The 21,421-nt window shown below is 46.6% G+C and overlaps 1 protein-coding gene across 35 annotated transcripts in view; it reads left to right on the plus strand.

The window, feature by feature from the left end:
* Positions 1-11,319: 11,319 nt before the first annotated feature.
* Positions 11,320-21,421, plus strand: part of MAP2 (microtubule associated protein 2) — a 226,993-nt gene continuing 216,891 nt past the window's right edge. For 29 of the 35 annotated variants that reach the window (XM_061459052.1, XM_061459161.1, XM_061459114.1 and 26 more), the window contains exon 1: positions 11,320-11,458. The gene's annotated coding sequence lies outside the window, so the exon portion shown is untranslated. The remainder of the gene's footprint in view (positions 11,459-21,421) is intronic. The other 6 variants (XM_061459245.1, XM_061459255.1, XM_061459264.1 and 3 more) reach the window with 2 other exon arrangements.

The following is a 21,421-nucleotide window of genomic DNA, read 5'->3' on the forward strand; positions in this document are numbered from 1 at the left end:
CCATGACACATCTTTGGTTCTCACAGAAGCTACACATGAAAGACGTTAATGCTGTGCTTCCAACAACATTAATTAATAGTCTGGAAGTGAGTGCTCAGCTGAATTCAATAGCAGTTCATCTGAAAGCAGAAGGTTACTCTGACCCTTCAGGAGAATGGGGTAGGACTCACAACACCTGTGTGGTGACTGGGGCAGGGATTTGTGTCAAAAGGTAGCCTGGGGAAAGCTTTTCCTGAGGTTCAGCTGCCTCCAGTGTGAGTCAGCAACAGGAACTTAAGATAAGAGCAAGCAGCTTGAAAGTGCTGGACCATCCTCAGAGTGAGGCCACAAAGAGAGGCTGGACTAGCTTTGTTTTTAAAGAGCATGCTTGGAGTAACTGGCCATGTTGGTCCATGGATGGAAAGAAACTGAGTCTGTGTCCACACCTCTGGCATGACCAAAGGAAGCTATTGGAAGGGCAAATATTGCAATTTGTGTCACAGATGTGAGCCCAGGGAAGCATCAGGGTTAACTTCGGAATGGGTCAACTCTGTTTTCTGGCAGAAAAATGACAGGTAACCTGATTTTTTAAGAAGAAAGTCCACTAGGAAATATTGTACACTGGATTTCTGGTTCATATACAGTAATACAGCCCTGTTGAGAAAAGTCACAGCAAAGGCAATCTCATATTGTCGTTATTTCTTGTTATTGACACCTATTTAACTTAAACATCTATGTAAGCAGTGAGGAACAAACCTCCCCTGTGAAAGTGTTAGTGCTTTTTGGCCCCCAAATTCAAACCCTGGAGAAGCTCTCAGTGAAACTCGTGGGGTTGTGCCTTATTTTTGTAGAACTCCCTCTAGAACAAGAGAGTAAAACCCCACAACTGATAACCAAGGGGGACAGCTTTGTGTTGTTGCCTAATAGGATACTGCATTATTGCATGGGAAACTAAACATGAGCCTCAGTGTGTGCTTGCAGCCCAGAAACCAACCGTATCCTGGGCTGCATCAAAAGGAGCATGACCAGCAAGTTGAAGGAGGTGATCCTGCTCCTTTACCTCACTTGGAGTATTGTGTACAGGTCTGGTGTCTTCAACATAAGAAACACAGAGGAGACCACGAGGATGAAGAGGGGCTGGAGCACCTCCCATACAAAAACAGGTTAAGAAAGTTAGGGCTGTTCAGTGTGGAGAAGAGAAGCTGTGTGGAGACCTCAGAGCAGCTTCCAGTGTCTGAGGGGGGCTACAAGGATGCCGGAGAGGGACTCCTCATTGGGGACTGTAGTGATAGGACAAGAGGTGATGGGCTCAAACTTCAACAAGGGAAGATCAGGTTGGAGATAAGGAAGAAGCTCTTCACTGTGAGGGTGCTGAGACGCTGGCACAGGGTGCCCAGAGAAGCTGTGGCTGCTCCATCCCTGGCAGTGTTCTAGGCCGGGTTGGACACGGGCTTGGAGCAACCTGCTCTAGTGGAAGGTGTCCCTGTCCATGGCAGGGGGTTGGAACTGGATGAACTTTAAAGTCCCTTCCAATCCAAACCATTCAATGATTCTGTGAACTCAGCTCATGGGGATTTGTGCCATAGGTGTGTGTAATTTAGGGGGTGGTTCTAACACCAACAAAAAAGCCAAGGTTTGAATATAGCCTGGATCACTGCCCAGGCTTTTTTTTTACTTGGTTTCCTGTATATTCACTTGCCTGTCACTTCCAAACCTGTTTTGTCTCTCACTTAGCAGTGGAGTTGCACCTGCGTAAAGGCATTACATGTGTACTAGCTATATATTAGTCTTATAGCACATATTCATTGTTTGTTCCCAAGCAAGTTGCTTGTTCGCTCAAAGCAAGTTATTCTGCGGTGTTATGTTGTCTATTGATCACTCTGTTTCACTTTTCACCCTTGTTCTTGTTGTTTTAATCCTGGCTCTTGCAGAAAGTGATGCCAGGCAATTAGGAAATTGAATTATTCAACCTTCGTATTGATTTTTCTTTACCATATAGCTGACGTTATTATGAAGGGACCCTTGCCTTGAACTAGAATGGTTTGACAGCTCTCCTCACTCCTTTGCTTCCTTTTCTTTACCACCCCATCATTTCCAAGAGGAGGAGGTTTTGAAAGCCGTGTCGTGAAGTCATTCAGCTCCACCGTCAGGCTCCCCTTGCTGGCAGCCACACCAATGACGGGATTTGTCTATCTTTCTGTACACAAACAGATCAGCCTGTTTGCTACCAGCCTCAGCACCGACACCACGGTATCCATGGCAACGCGCCAGCCTGCACAAGCATCTGCAGGCGCCTCAAAATCCGAAATGCCGAGTGATGACAAGGAGTCGCTTCAGAGAATGGATGTTTATAGGTGTCACAACCACCTGAAATGCTTCCCTCTCCACCCGTCGGCTCCTTGATTATAATCTGCTTTACTGCCTTGCTCCTTCGTCAGGATACAAGATTCCAGGGAGAGTTAATCCTTGTTTTGATGTTATATTCTTTTAGATTTAGATCATCAGCAGAGTTGCCTCCTGGGAATGAGCACCCCAAGTTCCACTGCTGACGTCCTTTTTTGAACAGTGCAGTTTCTTCAAATGGTAAAATCTGAAGTCATAATTGAAGTGGCCTATGTCAACCAAACTAACAGATGAAGTTGTGTGACTGCGAGGCTGAGTGGTGATTCACCTCATCGTATTGCATGAACTACTATTTTCCTAGAGTGACAATAGAATCGCAGAATCATGGAATGGTTTGGGTTGGAAGGGACCTTAAAGCTCATCCAGCTCCAACCCCCTGCCACGGGCAGGGACACCTTCCACTAGAGCAGGTTGCTCCAAGCCCCTGTGTCCAACCTGGCCTTGAACACTGCCAGGGATGGGGCAGCCACAGCTTCTCTGGGCACCCTGTGCCAGCTCCTCAGCACCCTCACAGGGAAGAACTTCTTTCTTATATCTAACCTGAATCTCCCTTATTTCAGTTTGAACCCATCACCCCTTGTCCTATCACTGCAGTCCCTGATGAAGAGTCCCTCTCTGGCATCCTTGTAGTCCCCTTCAGATATTGGAAGGCTGCTCTGAGGTCATAGATTTAATAAGATCCAATCAACCATTTTGGGGTAATACTTTTATGTAAGTTCATTCACCCATTGGCATGGCAGACATGCTACTGTGTTTACAGCCCATAGTCTTCATTGATCCTCTGGGTCCTTCAGCTCTGCTTTCAGGACATATCATCCAGGTGCTCAGGCTGCATTTCTGAAGCTGGTTGCAGTAACTGCATCAGTTCATTAGCACAGGCACTTACATGCAAAACCACTTGTAATTCAGATTAGGTAATGACACAGAGAGTACTGATTTGTGCAGCTGGATAACTGGGCAAATGTATAGGCACAGGTTAGCATGGGATGTATGTACTGCTCCTCAGGACCCCACCCATCATCTTTCATGTACAAAGCGGGCTGTTAGAGGCACGTGCTGATAACAAGTGAGTGAGGGGCAGTTTTATAACACAGCAAACCAACAGGTAGTCTTCAGAGGTTCAGGACCATGTTCTACCACATTAAGACTGTTCATTGATCAGGCTGAGGCCATTCTCAAAACTAGGCTGGACCTATTTGTTGTTTGCACAAGAGGCTGAATTTAAAGCTTGGTCATGGGAAAGAGCTGAACTACATTAATGCTCAACGTAAAGCCACAGTTTTGGTGAGAAAATGGCCCTTCATTTTGTCTGCAATGTTTCCCGTCTCTTAAGAAGTAACATCTGTGTTTTATTCATGGAAAGGCAAAACCAGAGCCCAAACCCAACATGAACTACGTTGCCCCATATTGTGGTGTTAACTTGATTAGGCTAATCTGTTTTCAGATGATAACTTAAGCTTTAGGCTTGGAAAATGCAGTAACATTTGCATGTTTGAATATAACAAGAGAAGCCTATTAAAAAGCCTTACCAAAATCCCATATTAATAAAACAAGCTATCAGTGCATCAGAGAACTGAAGAACTTCCGTGAGCAAGCATAGTAACAGATTCCTTCTAAGGTTTTTAGTCTTCAGTAGATACTGTTGGAAAGCCTCAGGGTTTTCACTAGAACAGGAAATTAAATCTCAGAATTAGTATACCCTTCCTGTTCAGCTTGACTGCTAACTTGTACATCATACTTATTTTGAAAAGCAACCTTTTCATATCATACAGTTTTGCTACAGTTGCAATAGGTAAAGAGATTTCACTAATTACATAATTAATGTATGTTCTGTTCATCTTCAGTTTGATCTTGTAGGTAAGCAGTGGATGTTTGGGATTTTTTAATTTCATTAGAAGGCCTAGTAAGACTGAATGGTGCAGTAGTTTTATTCCCACAGCTTTCGGGACAGATAAAGAAGGCAGTGCTTGTACTAGTGAGAAGGTAGAGATGGCAAAACAAACAACCCAAGCTCAAGCTTGCATTTATTACTTCATAGCAATCATCATTCCCTGTTATAACTAGAAAATGCTAAGTGCAACAAATCTTATTTTCCTAGAGAGTTTGGGTTGTTTTTCTTCTTGTGGGGAAATGTCCTGGGTTCAGCAGTAGCAGTCATGTTTCTCCTCCTTGGTAGCTGGTGCAGTGCAGTGTTTTGACTTTCGGCTCGGGAACAGAGCTGATAGAGATGTTTTGGTTTGGCCAAGGACTTTGTGAGCCTCATGCTCTGCCAGGGAGGAGGGGAAGCCGGGAGGAAGCAGAGACAGGACACCTGACCCAAACTGACCAAAGAGCTATTCCATACCACAGCACGTCATGCCCAGGATGTAACTGGGAGTTAGCCGGAAGGGCTGGGAGACTGCAGGGTTGGAGGAGGTATCGGTCGGAGCTTGGTCGGGCTTGGGGGGCGAGTTATCGGTCGGCGGGTGGTGAGGTGTTGTATTCTGTTCCCTTGTTATTTCCTTTATCATTATTATCATTGGTGGTAGCAGTAGTGATTTGTGTTATACCTTAGTTACTAAACTGTTCTTATCTCAACCCGTGGGAGTTGCATTCTTTTGATTCTCCTCTCCGTCCCTCCGAGAGCAGGGGGAGGGCAAGAAAAGGGGGGGAAGTGAGCGAACGAATTACCTGACTGGGTTTAAACCACGACAGTTCCTTTTGGCGCCCAACGTGGGGCACGAAGGGTTGAGATAACGACAGATTTGACTGGATTAATAGTCATTCGTCACAATGCTGATTTATTGGGTATCAGAGTTGTTCTTCTTGATCTCACAGCTTCAGACCGTTGTAACTTACGTAGAGCCGGTATTTGCTGTATTAGTGTTTATCAAGTGTGGGGCCTGGGCTAAGGTTCTTGTCTCACTGTGCTTTGTGGCAATGGCTTGTAATACGGGTGGGCTCCAGCAGCAGGGCGGGACGGACGTGGCCGTGGACTTGTACCTGGCCGTCCGGCTGCTCTTCACCGTCCTGGCCCTCACCCTACTCTCCATCTTCGTGAGGCTGCGGGGAACTGAGGGGGAGCGGTCCCGGGAGCCGGCGGCTGCTGAAGCGGCCCGGGAGAGCGGCCCCGGGGACCAAGCGGCGGCGGGAGCGGGGCCGGAGGCCGCGAGGGGACGGCTGCCGGTGGAGGAGGTCGGGGCGGTCGAGGAGCAGAAGGAAGCGGCTGCCGAGCAGCGGGAGAAGGCGGCGGAGGAGCCGAGCCCCGCGGAAGAGCCGAGCTCGGCGGAGGAGCCGAGTCCGGCAGCCGAGCCGAGCCCCGCGGCCGAGCCCCGCCCTGAGACGGCCGAGAGCATCCCCCGGAAGCCGCCCGCCGAGCCCCAGGAGGATGCAGGAGACCACGCAGCATTTCCCAGCAAGGCAGAGGAGGAAGAGCTGGACTCAGGAAAAGAGAAGCTGGCGGTGGGAGAGCCGGCAAGCACAGCAGCTACACCAGCCCCAGTGACAAGCACAGCAGCATCGTTTGAGAGTTCTGAAGGCTCTGAATGGCCTTTGGGTATCCTTGGGACCTGCCTGCTGATTGTGATAGGGATCAGCATGTTGGCACACACACAGGCTGTGTTCTACCCACAACCATTTTGTGTGATCTCAAAAGTTAGGCAGAGTCAGGTTTGGGTCTTGTCTGGGGTTAGACAACAATATAGGGGGACCAAGAGATTTTCCCCAAGGCTGGAGAGTCATGAGTGGCAGGGTGTGTGGGACAGTATGGGCAAGTATCTAGTCCACTGGGCCCCTCCAGTGCTTTGGAAGCGTCGGAGATGGAAGGCAGCTGTATGGAGTCCCCAGCAACAAGCTGCAGAAACTGCTTAAGGGGACAGTGAATTATTTTCAGCCTGGTGGGCCCATGGCACTTCAGGCCATCAGAGCAGAGATGCAACATAGAGATGGACTCATGATCGAGGGGTGGACTTAACAATGGACACTATTGCCCAGGTTATTCACGAGTGTGAACACTGCACACAGTCTCTCCTGCTCTGAAAGACTGTTACATGAGATGGAGCCTGACATGGACCAGATGGACGCAGCAGCTTTATAGGGACTGGTCCATGCACTAAGATAAGAGTGCACCGAGATAAGAGTGATGGTATATTGAAAATGTGGGATCTGAGCATGACGTGAATGGTATGGAATAAGGGGTGGATAATGTCCTGGGTTCAGCAGTAGCAGTCATGTTTCTCCTCCTTGGTAGCTGGTGCAGTGCAGTGTTTTGACTTTCGGCTCGGGAACAGAGCTGATAGAGATGTTTTGGTTTGGCCAAGGACTTTGTGAGCCTCATGCTCTGCCAGGGAGGAGGGGAAGCCGGGAGGAAGCAGAGACAGGACACCTGACCCAAACTGACCAAAGAGCTATTCCATACCACAGCACGTCATGCCCAGGATGTAACTGGGAGTTAGCCGGAAGGGCTGGGAGACTGCAGGGTTGGAGGAGGTATCGGTCGGAGCTTGGTCGGGCTTGGGGGGCGAGTTATCGGTCGGCGGGTGGTGAGGTGTTGTATTCTGTTCCCTTGTTATTTCCTTTATCATTATTATCATTGGTGGTAGCAGTAGTGATTTGTGTTATACCTTAGTTACTAAACTGTTCTTATCTCAACCCGTGGGAGTTGCATTCTTTTGATTCTCCTCTCCGTCCCTCCGAGAGCAGGGGGAGGGCAAGAAAAGGGGGGGAAGTGAGCGAACGAATTACCTGACTGGGTTTAAACCACGACAGGAAAGAACACTAATAGCTGAACTGTTTCTCTGTACCTGAGAAAATGGGTTAAAGCAGTGAAAATTGGTTTAGGTTTAGAACTTTCTGCAGCCGAATCCTGCAGGGATCAGTAATCCCCCCGCTTCCTTTTGAATGTGTTTACAAAACCTCCCGTGAGATGTCTCTAACATGACATGTCTGACATCCAGCTTTTCCCTCTTCAGCAGAGGAGCCAGCCCCATAACCAAGATGTCACAAAGCATCAAGAGCTGAGAGGAGAAAGCAGCTGGCTTTAGGTAAATGACAGGGGAAGGAGGAAGCTCTGCACATAACCACATACTCTGTAAGGGACCTCTAGCTGTCCCTTTTTCCCATTGGCATGTTACATGGGGAACCTTTGCTTTCAATCACAGCGGTGAGAAATGGAGATGTCCACTGGAATGTATTCTCTACTGTAAGTCTTGTGTCCTTGCATCCCCCAAAGCAGGTGGCACCAGGAGTTTGTATCCTCTCTCTGCTTTCAAATTATTCTACTTCTCATGCACAGACTGGCTTTTGACACTAAAGCCATTTAGTAAATTACAGTGTAGCTCCCTGAAGCTAATTCTTCCATCATAATTCACATGGGTACCTACCATCCCTTGGATAAAAACACCAAAGATAACTAAGATCTACAAAGACAGCACTGCTCTGGTACAAGCCCTTCCACTCTGGCTAGATCTCACCTTTGCTGAAAGCTTTCCTGTAGCAACCTGAGGCATACATTTACAAACAGGTAATATCTCCAAATAATCTTTAAAAGGTAAATGTTATCAATGGGAGACAGGCATGAAGGCTTTTATATGGTAATATGAGCTGATGAGATACAGTTGAGTTTCTTGTCCAAAACAGAAACAAACTGAACATAGTTTGTTATTCAACACCAGTGATAAGTACATACTATTTTCAGCGGAAGTTTTTATTTTGCTTAGTGGTTGACTACCTTCCACCTTTCTTCCCCACTGCCTCCGTTGGGCACTAGAGGGACCCTAGAGTTTTCCAACCGATAGAAGCAGCAGCAATACGGAGGCAGGAGCACTGCATTTCCCGATCACCTTAGCCAAGGTGCATCTAAGGGGAAAGGTGACAAAAATACTGCTCAACCGGTTGCTGAAAGTGCCATGAGACTGCAAACATGCCACTGGGGAAAGTGTGAGGCCATAGCCATACTTGCCCTTGTTTCATCCTCTCGTTGGTCCTCACAGCTCTTCCCGTCACAAATAAATCAGAGCTGGCTTTGCCTTGACTACTCTGTTCATTTGGATGATGTTGTGACTTTGGCACCAAGGCTTGAGTCACACTGTGCTTTTGAGAAATTAAAAGTTTCCTTCCTCAGTCTGAAGGGGAGCCAAATACCGAAGTTGCCAACAACTGCATCTCAATAAACTGTCATAGGAGCCGCAGTGGCTTGTTATTATAGCTATATAGCAAGAGAAGAACATATATTGACACAAGTCCCTTTTCAAACAGCATTTCCCAGCCACAGCTTCAAACAAATCTGTTCTAAATAGAGATACAGACAATGCCATTCTTTTTTCTTTTAGCAGGCCAAAAAAAATCCTCTGTGTTTGACTTACAAGACCTCCACACAGAGATCCATCACTGGATGGATCAGCATGTAAAAGCTTTACTACAAAGCTCACGGCTTGTGAAGTTATGTAAAAATCCATTTTTCCTTTGTACCCAAAAGATCTTTCCCCACTATCTCTTAGTGCGACGATGCTTTTTGATCTCTGCATGAATGTTTCTAATGACAATATGTGCATGCATTTTAATCTCCAACAGAAATTAAGGGAATTTTTCCCCGTCTTAATGTCTAGTGCCAACACTGCTGCTGAATATTTAATGTAAAGTATAATGTAATTTGACTACATAATTATCTCGAGGAAAATGGCGAATGCCACGTTGTTTTTTTTCTGTGTTCCTATTTCATCAGCTTTGATGATTGTTTAAAGCAGAGCAGCAGCTGAATGACTAACTTCCAGAATCCACTGGCTGCTGCTGAACAGAGACAGGCTGCTACTGTACTGCGTCTGAGCTAGAGGCCTTGGTTCCTCCATGGCACATGGGATGTTCTGAGTGTTTCTCCGGATAGTTATATCATTCCTCTGATCTCTAGGAATGTTTATGGACAATGCGCAGTTGATTTATTGTCCATGGTGTCTTTCTGTTAAGGCATCTCTTCAAGGATACCTGGTATTTGTATGCAGTATTTGTTTCCAGCAAAAGTGTAAGCTCTCGGTTCCCTTTTTAATTGTTTTCATATTGTAAGCTTTAAATAAATCTAATTTCCATTTGGATGAAGTGTAACTGTTTCTCCTTGATCAAGTCAACTGCTCATTCCCTTTCAGGGCTCCTTCTGATTAGGCTTTACGTAAGCCTACATTCATGTTATCTAGATGGTGAAAGGAAGGGCAAAGTCCCCGTGCTTGAGGGGAAAGCTCCATCAAGGTCTTTGCAAGGCCACATAAGCTTCCAAGGGAAGGCACAGAAGAAGAGAGCAGGGGAAAGGCACTTTAAGGATCCCTAGGGTGCTGGGGATGCTGGTGCACATTCCTGGTGCTCCTGGAAGAACAAATTCTGGAAGAAAGACTGTCTGCAGCAAATCCATTTCCTCTGGAAGCATCTCCTCTGGATGGATATACATCACTGAGAGTGAGTAACCAGAGGGGAATGTGATGGATTTGTTCTCTTGGCAAGCTCCTGCTCCCTTTGCATGCCACTGATTTACAGATGAAATGCTCAAAGAGGAAAGCAGCAGTGGTGGGAAGTTCTCCCAGACAGCTTGAGAAGGGCTCAGGAAAGGGACTGGAAGTGATGCTTGTAGCCTTGACTCACAAACTCAGACCTTTGAAGGAAAAGAAAGTGTTCTGATTTACAAATACATAAACATATGTAACAGGATCATTTGGCATCCCCAAGTCCCTTTACTGACGTTAACATGGGACTGGAATACAACCTGATGCAATTGAGTGATGGCCATCTCTGTGTTGCAGCTGAAGCTTCCTGAACCTGTGTTTTAACTGCATTTGTTAGGCTAATACATAAGTGACATGCTCAGAATGGCTGGTTAAGATTCTGACAGACTGGATTTTGCACCTTCATTTTTAACAAACCATTTGGACTAATTTGTTTAGGAAATAGGAAAGGTGAGAGAGTACCATTTCACTCTTTCATCTCCAGCAAAGGGAACTGAAATGAAGTGATTCTGACTAGAAAGTGTGAGATGAGCCAGTGCTGTAGCTCCACCACACCAGAGGCACTGCTTGATGGATGGCTTTGCCCTTGCCTGCTGTAGGGAATGTGGAAACAGTGGTTTCCTGAGGGGCTGAGGAGGATTCACTTGGAGAAGCTGGTAAATGACAAAGTAATAGATCTTTAATTGCCAGATTTTAGAAAATGGCTGGAGACCTTGGCCCTGCAAGATCACAGTTTGTAAGTTAGGTGCTGCGAAAGTGGTTTTTAATCTATCTCACCATTATGTGTCTTCTTCCTGTAGAGGATAAAGGAGAAATTATACTGAGCTGAGACTTCCATTGTTGGAAAATTCTGATGGAATCAGGTGAGGGACCCTCAGGATGCTTCTTCATGACGGCTGGGATGATTGAATGCCAGAGAGGGACTCTTCATCAGGGACTGCAGTGCTAGGACAAGGGGTGATGAGTTCGAACTTAAACAGGGGAAGTTCAGGTTAGATATAAGGAAGAAGTTCTTTACTGTGAGGGCGGTGAGGTGCTGGAACGGGTTGCCCAAGGAAGCTGTGAGTGCTCCATCCCTGGCGATGTTCAAGGCTAGGTTGGACAGAGCCTTGGTTGACATGGTTTAGTGTGAGGTGTCCCTGCCCGTGGCAGGGGGTTGGACCCCGATGACCTTAAGGTGCTTTCCAACCCAGACCAGGCTGTGATTCTGTGACTGCCCACGGGCAGGGCAGGGCAGGGCAGAGCAGGACGACCCCCGCTCGGCTGGGCGCTGGGTAGCGGAGCACAGCGGCGGCGACGCGCGCCCACCGCCACCCAAACGGCTCCGGCCGCGGGCCCCCTCCGCAATGCAGGGGCCGCTGCGGGGCGGGGCGGTGCCGAGGGGCCGGACCCGCCGCTACCGCCGCCGCCGCGGGGGCCCTGCGGGAGCGGCGCCGGGGCGGGGCCGGGGGGCGGAGGAGCGGGGCGGGTCCCGGGAGCTCGCGGCGCGCAGGCGGCCGCGTCCCGGCGACAGCCCCGAGAGCGGCGGGGCGGGCTGAGGCGTTTACAGCGGTCGCGCGTCCTCCCTCTGTCCCTCGGCGCGTCCCGGTGCCGGCAGCCGCCGCGGCGCTCAGGTAAAGACCCTTCCCGGGACCCTGCGCTGCCGCCCCGCTGCGGGCGGGCCGGTACCGGGCGGGCGGGGTGCGGCGGGTGCCTGGTGGAAGAAGAGAAGGAAAAGACCGAAAGCCGTTGGGGGTAGTTGGGTGTTTGGGGCGGGGGGGAAGGAGTTCGCGGCCATCGGGAACCGTTGGGAGCCGTCGGGGATCGCGCTCGCTTCCGTAGGCGGACCCGGGCCGAAGTTGGCGGCGGGTCGGAGCGGTGGCCCGAGGTAAAGCGAGCGGGCGGCTCCCCGGTAGCGCCCGGTTTACCTCCATAAAGGGGCAGCCGACTTTTGCCTTGAAGGGTTTTGAGCATCTCTAGACGGTAAAACCCTTTAAAGGATGTAACCTGATGTCCTCTCCTGCCCCCGCCCCTGCTAAGCTCCTCTAAAGGGATCTGTGAGGCTGAACAAAGAACGTTGTGCGAGACAAGGGGGTGCGGTGGTTGTAAGCGCTTTTAATTTGCATCGGGGAGAGGGGGGAAAGACATATATTAAAGAAAGACTCATTCCGTGTATTGAATGGGTGAGCTGCGGAGAGGAACCGTGCCTTTGGGGAGGCGGTAACCGCAGTGAGGCAGTGGAGAACAAAGCCTTTTTATGTAAGCGAGAATTATGCAGAATGTGCCTCGCTTGAGCTGCTGCAGGTACGAGCCGCGAGCATATTCAGCTCTGCGGTGCCCTAACTCTGCGCCCTATGTGATGCTCCAAATAAAGGCTGGCTCGTCCCAATTCGTTGCATGTATGTTTGGGATGCCAATTATGACCTGCCGTTTGAATGAGATGTGCTTTATGAAACACCTTTGGGAAAGAAGGGGGTGTGCCGCATGCAGGAAGAGTTGCTTTCTGTATGTGAGTTACCAACGTTGTTTGTTTCCCCATGCTAAGCAGGAGCTCTCAGTTTTCCTCTGAATAAAGGTATTCTCTACTTTGTTGGTGGGTTTCGATGTAGGTTTCTTCCTGACATAAAGTAACAGGGTTTCATGTATAAGTCGTCATTAACATAAAACCATGCAGTAGAATGGGATGTATTTTGTCAGTTTTACTTATTCTAGGTCTCTACCATTCTGTTTCATGAGTCATGTCTTTGTGTCAATAAATCTTACTCCATCCTTTCTCAGAAAATCATTTGCTGTCCAGCATTTGTGCTGCTTGTGGTTCAGAAAACCTGCCTCTTTTGTTTTTCCAAGGGCTCTTCTTTGCAAGATTGAAGCACATATCCATTCCCTTCTGTTTCTCCCCATTTCCTCCCCAAACCTTTGTTTTCTGTCTGTGAAGAACCTGTTTCTTTTCACCTGTGCTGGTTTAGACTTGCAGGGATGTCTAGACTCGAGATCTCATATGCACCCAAGAAGAAGCTCAGCAGCAGAATGTATTTTCTATAGCTCCTGACTGGATGACGTGATCACAGCGTCTCAGTGCCTGCTGGGAAGAGAATGTGCTGAGAAAGCATTACCTGCTGAAGTTACCCCTGCCATTACTTCATAGATCACTAAGAAGTGATTCACCAGCATTGACAGGATGGGCACCTTCCCAGTATGTGCTGGAAACTTCCTTCGGTTAGCACAGAGACAGTGCAGTTAAGTTTGTGGATGGCTGTTATGTTTCTGCTGCTAATGTTCTGAAAGTGTGAGATGTAAAATGGAGGCCATTGTGCCCCTTGTAGTGCCCAGGTCTAGGAATGGCTGAATTCCTCACTGTGTATTTCACTGCACCCATTTGCAAAACACCTGTGCTGCATTCAGCAATGGGCAGGTCCTCAGGTAATGTTTTACCAGGCTCCTGGAGCTCAGGCATTTGCTAACACACTGAAAACAACCCCAGAGGCTTAGACCATTCAGTGTGAAAGGTGCAAGTAAGCCCTTGTGCAGCAGGGCTCTGGGAAGAGGGGTGATTTCAGCAGTGAGGTGCAGTGGCATAAACTCTGTCTCTCCTCCACATCGTTTACCCAAGGGACAGGATTTGGTTAATGTAACTTAACAGTTTGTTGCACCCATATTGTGCATTGCCTGGGGGCGTTTGAAAGGAGCCAAAGAGCTGTCATCCTGAGAATAAGAAGTCGCTGTTCTGTGGGGAGTTGTAGCCCTCTTTGAGGATGGAGGGCAGTTCATTGTGCTCCTAACGCTAACACAGTTCATTACAGAAAGCGGCATTTGCTGCCTTGATTTAGAGGTCTGATGTAATTGTTATGGTATGTTATGTCAGTGCCCACTTAGCTGTGCTCTTTAAGTATGTTCTGACAATAAAGAAGTCGTAATTTAATGATCCCTGAGGTGCTGTGCCTCGGCAGGAAGGATCTGATCACAGCAGTCCCTAAATGAATCTCTGCAGTCTGTGGCTTAAGAATTCCCTTGTTTATAGATGTTTTTCCAGAGTACCTTTCCTTTCAGCCTCTGTCATGCTGCTTTCTGTATTAGTTACCGTTTGCTAAACCATATACCTGCATTCATGAGAGGAAACATTTGCTATGTGCGCTGATGCCAGAGCAGGCTCTGGTCCCCGTAGTTCTGACCCCATGCTCACTTAGCAGTTGTCTGAGCTGTGGAAATTACTAGAAATATCTAAACACAGAAATGTGTGGGTGAGGCCCATTGCAGGTTCTGATGGACTATTTGAGCTATCACCCCCAAATGTGGCATTATTTCATACATGTGTTCGAGACAGATTTGTTTTCTTAAAGGGGTAGGAAAAAGGGGAGGTGGGAAAAACCAATTAGGTTGCAAGGACCTGATGATGATGGCTTTCAGAATGTTTACTTCTTTGTTACTGCAAGCTCTATGAAGTCTCAAGGTACTGACAGAACTTGTAATACAGCTACAGTGTTTGTGGGATCTGAGATCTGATCTGCCATGGTGGACAAATAACAATTAGCTTAAAAAAGGGGGAAAAATCCCCACTCTGATGGTAGTGTTACTCTATAAATTGTGGGTCAGTCCAAAGGCCCAGGTTCCTTACAACTCTTCTGTAGATCACTGGGCCTGGGTTCCTTACAACTGTTCCGTAGATCACTGCACAAGCAGTGATTGTGCTGAGAACTGATCTGGTATTATCTCTGGCACACAGCAAAAGGAAAACAAAGCCACCTCTTGGCTTTATTGGGGTTCCCCAAAGAGGCACTGCTGCCTGCAGGACATTGGTAACTGAAGTGAAGCCAGATGCAGAAAGGGATCGGGGAGTGTCAACAGTTAACATGCACATGAATGAGTGACAGCCAGAAACAGGCTGAGAAAGCTGGGCTGGTTCAGCCTGGAGAAGGCTCCTTAAGGGGAGACCTCAGAGCAGCTCCAGTGCCTAAAGGGACTGCAGGAAACCTGGAGAGGGGCTTTGGACAAGGGCCTGTAGGGACAGGAAAAGGGGAATGGCTTTAACCTGCCAGAACAGGGGAGACCGAGATGAGCTCTTAGGCAGAAGCTCTTCCCTGTGAGGGTGTTGAGGCACTGGCACAGGGTGCCCAGAGAAGCTGTGGCTGCCCCATCCCTGGCAGTGTTCAAGGCCAGGTTGGACACAGGGGCTTGGAGCAACCTGCTCTAGTGTGAGGTGTCCCTGCCTGTGGCAGGGGATTGGAACTGGATGAGCCTTAAGGTCCCTTCCAACACAAACCATTCTATGATGTTTCTGTGAAATTCGGAAAGGTGTAATATCCTGGGGTCTTAGGAGTAGGTGACTTCCCAGGGTCCCTTCTAAACTGAATTATCTGATGATCTGGTTATTTTGTTTGTGTGCTACCTTAAAGTCCATGTGTATACTTGATGAAGAAATAATATTATCTATGAGCTTATAAGTAGAATTGTTCCCTAATACTCCAGGATGCTTGTTTTGGTCCATCTGGGTTTATTCAGTTGTTTAAAATGCAAGCTTAATTGCCCATGAAAGTGAGCCTTATGCATGCTTAAAAGTTAAGCATGTTTTTAAGAGAAAAGGGAATATTTTTATTGCAAAGGGAAAGAGTGTAAATTCAGGGTGTGTAGGCTCAGTGGTGGAAAACCCTCAGTGATATTTGGTGGTGCCAAGTGCCTCCAGAGAAAGCAGGAAAATGAACAACGTTCCATGAAATCACTATGTAGCTTATCCCTCCCCAAACACACATGCACACACTGAGGGAGAGGGGTTGGTCTTAACATGTTTAAGGGTGGTGCTTTTTCTTCCATTCTTCTGCATCATGTACAGGTGTGGTCATTAGCAGCATCTCAGCTAATAAGAGAGAAACAGCATGACACTGATTTCCATAGGGTGGAGCTGACATTAGAGGATTGGTGCTGCAAACAGAGGTGGTTTCTTAAGCCACCTGCCTCAGCAGAGGACAAAGCTTCTATTTCGTGGGTAGGTTTAATCGCAGGTTATGCTACTAAACTAGATGAGGGTGTTTTAGAAGGTGATTCAGTGTAATATTTGTAATTGCTTTCTAGGTATTGGAGGAAAAGGCTGATGTATCCATGGGGTTAATTTGGATTGCTGTGGCCACATGGATTGACTATGCTAGCTGTTAAGAAGATTTGAGGTCTTGATTGACCCATTTTATTTTAACACTAATTGTTTGCTGCTGTAGTAAGGAGAAAAGATGAGCTAATGCTGTTGCTCCTTATGGTTTTACACTCATTGCTGGTTTTCCTTAGAGCAGTCTTGCAGATGAAATTGATCTTTGTTCTTTTGTCTTGACGGGGGAGGTGGCTGGGAGCCTGTCACACTCATTCAGAATGATAAAGAAGGGGTTTCAGTGTTTGTACTCAGTATCTTGCATCTTTGTTAGGCTGCTAATTGGAAAGGAATTGTGATGAAAAGGGGAGGCTTGGGCAGTGTCTGAAATATAAAGATTTATTAAACTCCTTTGTTTGCTGTAATCTGTGAGACAGGTTAGTGTTGCTTGAGAGGTTTGAACAGTGTTACAATGCACTGTTTCTGCTTTAAAGCACGTTGTTTTTTAAACTTTCTGTGGTATAATAAATATTTGGTTTTTTTAGTGCATAGTGTCCATCTTCCATATAAAGTGTACACATGTGTCTGTTCATGTAGCATAAGGGAGACAGTAGCCCTATTACAAGCAGGAGTGTGAAGTGGAGAAAATCAATGTAACTGCGTTGACTTAATCGAATCTACACCTGACTTGCACCATCTGGAAAAAGACGATGCCCCTTTCAGCTTTGCTTTCTCACTATTGAAAATCTGGCATACTTTTCCCCTTAAGGGGAATAATCTCTTTATACCTGTGTATTCCTAAATTATGGATTTGTAGGGAAAATTCAGCCCCTCTGGCAGATTTTGCTCCTTCATTTGCAATCAGCACTCATGGGTACAGGCATCTGAGAAATACTTCTTGTCTTGGGTTGGTCAAGCCCCCGGCAAGAAGTAGGAAGATTGTTCTGTTGGTACTTCTGCAGCTGTAATGCAGTTAGGTTACGGTAGCTTCCAGTGAGCTGAGGCTATGAAAGCTTACTTTTCTGTTTGTGAAACTTGTCATTTTGTCCCCTGAGGGAGGTTTAAACTAACTTTCAATAGCTGTTTGCAAGATTAGCTGTATTTAAAGTGTATCCAGCCTCTGGATAAACAACATGCACAAAAGACCCCAAACCAAAACCAGGAGGCCAATCCTGTCAGCTAACTTGGCAGCATTTAATTATAAGACCTATTGATTCAATTAACCCCGTGGTTTCACTTTATTTTCTGGAGGGAGCGATAGGGGCTGGTTTCTGGTTTAAAACCATGAGCTGTCAGTTCTGTTTTGAGGCACATACATTATCTGTTAGCAGAGCTGCTTTGCCATGCAAAACTTGCCATTTTTACTAAGGCTCTGATCTTGGATGAACAAAGAAAGTTTCTCAAATGAGAACATATTGTAGGAATATTATAGAGGTTCAGGACATGGTTAGGGTTATGCTTTTGAAAACTGCAGCTGTGATCCAGAGGTGAACAGAAGAAGGCTGTGGACCTTCAAAAGTGACCTGGGTGCTTCACTCCTGGGCCAGAAAACCAGGTTTGCTGGCTTTGAGTGCAGATCTGCAGTGATTGGCCTGCTTCCCTACACAGGGAAGAGCGAAGTCTCTTGCTGTCTTCTGTTCTCCTCCCTTGCTGTAAGAAGGTATCTGTATACCTTGTTAATCCAGTGCAGGCATTTGCAAGGTGCCAGATCTTAAGTTCAGGGACCCCCTTAGCCTCTGGGAAAGCTCAGAGACTGAGGAAAGACTGTTGCTGTGAAAAGGGCTGAAATGCTTTGACTTTAAGGAGGGTTCAGGTCTAGATCTGAATTCTGCTTAGCTGGAAATCTGGTTAGCGTGTTTTACCTCACCAGCTCTTTTGTGCCAAGTTACTCTGTTTCCTGCAGTAGCCTTTCTCTGACTGCCAGGTCTGAGCAGATTGTTTCTCCTCATGGAGAATTAAGGCTGTATGCTGCAGTGTGATGACTCCCATCCCAACATCTAACATTTGCTCATGTTAATGTGATTCCACTGTCCCCCAACCGACTGTGGGACAGAGACCCCACAGCCTTTTAAAGCCCCTGTTCTGTTTTTGCAGCTGCTTCCCCATGACCTAGTAAGGTATGCTTGGGCACCCACTCCTGTTCTGGCCGTGTGGTATCACTCGGAAAGCAGAGCTGCTACCTTTGTTTGAGCTACTGTGACTGTGGCTTGATCAGCCGGAGCTGTATGGTCACACGCAGGGTGCCCCTTGCTGGCAAATCCCTGTCTGCTGGTGCCTGATGTGATTTTTGGGTGTCTCAAGCTGCTGGTGATGGTTGTGTCGCAGGGTGTGGTAGGTAGGCAGGCAGGCAGGCACACAGCTGTTCTTGCTTGCAGCAAGACCGTGTTCATGCAGTTAGGTGTTTGCCTGCTTCCTTTGAGTCACGCTGAAATCAATACTAGCTTTTATTTCCCTCAGTAATTAGAAAATGTTCAGGAAGGCTTGAGGAAGAAATCCAAGGGCTCAAAAAGGAGAGATGCAGGGGTGAAGCTGAATGATTTTTCAAAGGAAAAGGAGAGTAGAGCTTGCTCAAGGGTTGGTCTGGCTGTTTGGTTGCTCACATCCCATCCTGCTTGTCAACCTGCAGTTTAGGGTGAGGGCTGGAGATTAAGCTGGGTGTGCTGGCCCTAAGCTGCTTCCTGGCCTGCAGGATTATCTTTAGCACTCCCCCCTACCTGTGTTAGAAAATACATGGTGCAGGGACATAGCCACAAGAATAGGAGAGACTTTTCTGAATTAACAGAGTCAGCTCCTCCAGATACATGTTGGTTCTGATCTGCACTGATTCAGTCAGTGCAGAGTTTGGCCCAAAGGCTGCTCTTCACAAGCTGTCAGCATGCTCATAATACACCTGGGAGTTAGTGTTGATGTCGCTACGAGTCCAGAGCAGTCTTGGCATTTAGGATTGTCACTTAAGTGTGGCTGGAAGGAAAGGGGCAAGGTAGCTTTTTGTCCCCATCCCTGTCTTTCCTAATATGATTGATTTGATGTCCTATAAAGAAAATCTTCCCCAGGAAAGTGATGAAGAAATGCATAAGTCAGGAGCAAGGAAACTGTGTATTTATTTTGGATTAGGGAGATAAAATACGTCTATTTCCTGAAGTAGTGAAGGGAAAGTTGGCAAACAATATGTGAGAGCGTCATTAAAAGAAAAAGCAAAAGAAAACCAAACAAACCACTGTGCGTGTGAATGAACAGTTAATAACTTGATTCATGCCAAAGAGCAAGGGATAGAGTGTGGTAAATAACAGCTTTCATTCCATGTTGTTTCTTTTCTGGCTATAAAGAGCTGGTTATACTTCTGAATAAGACTTAGCAAAATATTGAATTTAAGCATTTTGTATTATCCAGTGCTATCTGTTACAGCATATAATAAATTTATGTGTGAGACTTTGACTGAAACGTATTTGGTAATATGACAAATTAATATCTATAATTTTATATTCCACATAGTTCGCCAAAATTAGCAGCAGTGATTTATAGGTAATACTTACAGTCCTTTCGGTTAGATCATTTTAAATGGCATGCTACTAGTGTTGCTTAAAACACTGTCAGTGTTTTGAATGCAAGATCAGAAATACTCTTAAATGTGCCTTTCAGTATGAATGGTTATGATCTTTTTGTGGAATGCATTTGAAAAGTGTAGTTAAATTGCATTCACTTTTTGACTTGTTTTGGCCCACTGTACGCTTTCAGCATCACTATTAGCAGTGAGTGGAATTAATCATATATTGGCAAAGTTTATTAGATAATTACAGGCGCTTGGAGGTTAGCAACACATTTTCTCATTTTACCATATTTATGATATTGGTTCTACCTGCCTGAATGGCTAGGTGGTGTTTCGGTGGTAATGCTGCTATCAGGATGCCAGCACAGCCCTGCCTCATCACCTGTAATTACCAACAGGCACAGAGTCAGTCAAAGCTTTCCTATCAACTGCCCCAGCAGCCCTTGAGTCCGGCAACACTGACTTTTCGGTGAGTGCTGACTTGCGCAGATGCTGCTGGTGCTGCTTGATGTGCACCAAGCAGCTGAACTAAGAGGGTTTTCTGTTCTTCGGTTCATCAGCATGCAGGCTTTGACACACTGGTAGTAAGTCAAGTAGTAGCTGCTGAAGCAATGTCTTATGGCTTGCTTTGAAATCTCTTTATGAACTTGATTCTTCTTGCTGTCTTGCAGCACAAATGGGTATGTACACTGCCGCTTATGGAGAGAGTAGCCCTTGCTATTTTAAAGCTACTGACAATGGTGGAAGATGGGTACCTTCCTGAGCCAGCACATACAAATGCTGCTGGTTGTTTTCAGGCAGATACTCCTTTCTTGGGTGGGGTCATGAATTTTCTGTTCCAGTGATGGGGACAGAGCAGCATGGTGGTGGTGCAAGCTGTACTTTGAGTAACTAACTCGTTTACACTTTAAGTGTTTTAAGACTGATTTCCACCAGCCCCCGACCCCCCAAGCCTGTTACAAGCAGGAGGAGGGAAGAAGTAGTTGAAAAAAAATATTGGGCAACCCTAATTTTTTCCATGCTTCAGAACACGAAGCTATATTTAATACTAGGATCAGAAAGAACTATTTCTATGAAGACACGGTAGTGCAGAGTTGGCATTATGGGTCATTGCCCTGAAATAGCAATAGTCAGCACCAGGTGATCTGCTTTGCCCTTACTGCCTTGACATTCTCAGGTGGATTTCAGTTCTGAGGTTTTAGTCACTCGGAAGATGGGAGGTATTTTGTTTCTAATTCCTTTTCTATACTGATAGAAGTAGTAATTTATTTCTGAAGAAGGTGAAATTTTCTTCTGCATGTGAATTTGTTGCAGGATCAGCCGCAGTGACATTGCTTATTCCAGCATGCAATGGAGTAACTGAGCTGTACCCTAGGATGGGTGAGGGAATGAGTGTTTTAGCTGTAGTGTGGGTTTGTGTTTTCTCTGGCAATGTTTTGGTGGTTTTCCCTCGCTTGCCTAAGGGAAAGGGAAGGTGAGTGAAAAATCAGTTTTCCTCCATGGGGGGGTGTGTGTGTGTGTGTGTGATCTCTGCATCAATCAAAAAGGTAAAAAGAGAGGTCAGAAGCATTAGTCATGCTTTTATTTGAAGAACCAGCTGTGGAGACTTGTGTCAGCTGTAATTGGTGGGTTTCCGAGGTGACACAACAGTATGAATAGGATTTGCGTGTCCATGATTTCTGGAGACTGTTGAGCTATCTCCCTGTGTTCACTTCTTTTCCTCATCCAAACATGATATAAGCATAACTTTTGGATTCTGTTCCCCTCATGCCTTTGCAGTTGGAAAGACTGGTGTATTTATTATTTGTTCCAGTGCCTTTACCTGCAGGCAAGGCATGATCTAGATTTAAGTATAATCCTGGTGGATTGGTAAACAAGCCCTGCCCCATGCCTGTGTCACTGAGCAGATGAGTAGCACTTTGAATAATGTTTTGAGCCTTGCAGGAGTAACATCTAGCAGAAACTTTCCTCTTACAAGAT

This window comes from Pezoporus flaviventris, unplaced genomic scaffold (genome assembly GCF_033815535.1).
Source record: "Pezoporus flaviventris isolate CSIRO_AGI_PZ_B2104156 unplaced genomic scaffold, CSIRO_AGI_Pfla_v1 ptg000001l, whole genome shotgun sequence".
Taxonomy (NCBI): domain Eukaryota; kingdom Metazoa; phylum Chordata; class Aves; order Psittaciformes; family Psittacidae; genus Pezoporus; species Pezoporus flaviventris.